The sequence below is a fragment of the Macrotis lagotis genome, chromosome 4, assembly GCF_037893015.1.
Source record: "Macrotis lagotis isolate mMagLag1 chromosome 4, bilby.v1.9.chrom.fasta, whole genome shotgun sequence".
NCBI lineage: Eukaryota > Metazoa > Chordata > Mammalia > Peramelemorphia > Peramelidae > Macrotis > Macrotis lagotis.
The window spans coordinates 211,143,311-211,145,833 of NC_133661.1; positions in this window are offsets into that span (position 1 = coordinate 211,143,311).

The following is a 2,523-nucleotide window of genomic DNA, read 5'->3' on the forward strand; positions in this document are numbered from 1 at the left end:
CTGTCCCTCAAAGACAAAAGACATCTTGAATTTTTCCCTTTACTGTATTTTTTGATCATACAGTTCCTATACCAGAAATCTCCTCCCTCTAGCCCTTTTCCAGTTGATTTGCTATACTCTTCAAAGTCTAACTTAAATGTTACTTCCCCCATGAAACCTTTTCTGAACCTCCCAGTTAGTAACTGACCTCTGCTCAAGCTTCTCCTAGCACTTCATTCTACAGCTCTTTGATGTATTTGAAAAAGCATGGAGTGGCTAGGGGGTCAACCTTACAGTCAGGGTCAAGTTCTGCCTCAGAAACAAGTTACTGGGGTAAGGGGGAGGTGGTAGGCAGCTAGGTGACACAGTGGATGGAGACCAGCTGAGTTCAAATCAAGCCTCAGACACTTACTAGCTGTGTGATCCTAGGCAAGTCACTTAACTACCATTACAGTGAGACAAAACAAACTAACAAAGACACAGAGAGAAAAAATAAGAAACCTGTTATCTGCTTGCTCCTGGACAAGTTACTCTACTTCTCCATGGCTCTAGGCAATTATAAATTGCACCAAGTGAAAGGAGTTTGATGGAAATAATTTTCATACTGATAGCCCATCATACTCTCCCCCTCCCTCTTCCTCCTTCAAAAAATCCATTTAAAGTTGTAAGTGATGGGCCTGGATAAATTTCAGCTAAGGTCGGAGGGACTAAGAAGTTATGATGTAAATGGAAGGCCTTCCAAATACAAAAGAAATATTCCAGATTTTAAACTAAACTCAAAGGCTTGAAGAGCTTAATTGCATTCAAAATTGTGGTGATAGTGAACCTGCTCCTGGGCACAGAGACCTTTAATATTTTTGTACAATACCTAATATCCCCCACTCTCACCCCTAGCCACCCTGTGTCTAGAATGTATAACTGGGCAGAATATCCTCAGTAGAGAGGCAGAGCCAAGATGTTGGAATAAAGGCAGAATATCATAAGTGTGATGGAAAGGGTTATGTGCTGTTCAGACTTTTAATCAGTCCAAATCTGTCCCACGATGACATGTTCTCTCTCTTTTAAGTCTTTAAATCAGAATTTTAATGATTAATATACTTATAGCCCAAGAGTATACACACTTACATGTATGTAAAACATCAGCATAGGCAAAGTAGAGATGAGAGATAAAAGAGAGAGAATAGTCACCCAACCCAGGAGGTTCCAACAAACCTGGAAATCTGTCTAGGAAAGTTCCCAAATGTCATGACACAGTCTCCAGGGTCTCACTTGGTAAAGTCCCCTCAGCAGAGCATCCTCTCCAAAGGAATGGACTTCTAAAGCCCACTATGCCAAGTAACACCTTCAAAGTGCTCACACAAAAATGGCACAGGTCCAAGAGTTTACAGGACTGAACTTAATGATCAATGGACTCAATGATCCTCAAGTTTCAGCCAAAACACCTTCAGATCCTGAAGACAATCACTTTCTCCAGTTGTCTTAAGGTAAACACCCAGGGATGGGCCAAGTCTCCAGGTGTGGACCCCAAAACATGTTTTCTAGGACTGTCTGCCCCCCCAAAATGTCTTGATCAGTCATGCCTCCGTTCAATGTACTGGGGAAATTCCTTCTCCTTGGACCATGATGGCTGATTGGAAAGATCTCAATTAACCCTTTAGCCTTCAATGAGTCAAGAGTATTCTTCATGGAAGAAACCTCCTCTGAACCAAGAAAGATTATAGAAAAGGAGAGATTAAATTTACTTAAAAGCTGGGACTCTGATGAAGTCAAGAGTAGAAGTGTTGGGGGATCCAAGGCTGATAAAAGGATTGTAATGCCCAATTGAACATGAGTCTCATTGTACAGCTGCCCATCAAAAGTAAACCAGAGACCCAGTGGATCTACCTGTTCAGCAGAGATGCTGAACTCTGGGAAGAGCCCAGCTGCCCAGAGACTTCCCAGACTTAGTCTGGCAGTCACTGTCCAGAGTCAGAGAAACCTGCCCAGGCCAGCAGCCACCAAACCTGCTGAGGAGGTCCCTCAGCAGCCAAGGAACCTGCCCTGACTTGATGCATCAAAGGCAAGCTTCAGTATCCTATGAGGATCTGGTGCATCTGAACTGGGAGGGAATTCATCTGTCATCCACACCACATCCCAAAACAAACTTCATGAGGATCCCAGCAAGGCAGGAGAGGAGGAAGGACAATAAACTCTGAAGTTTGTATTGGCCTTGGTTATGTGTTTCCCATATGATTATAGTTTCCTATTATTAAAGTGTAAGCTCCTTGAGAACAGAGACTATATTTGTTTCTATATTTGTATCCCCAAGACTTAGTCTCAAAATAAGTACTTCAAAGATGTTTTTTCATTAATTTATTACTTTATTCATGTCACTTGAATAAATTTTTTTTGCTCATAGCTGAGTCTACAAGTTGGTTAATTTTATTTTATTTTATTCCCCCCTCCCAGGTTACATGCAAAAACAATTTTCAACATTTACTTTTAAAACCTTGAGTTCTGAATTCTCTCCATTCCTCGCACCCTAATCCCCCTCATTGAGAAAAC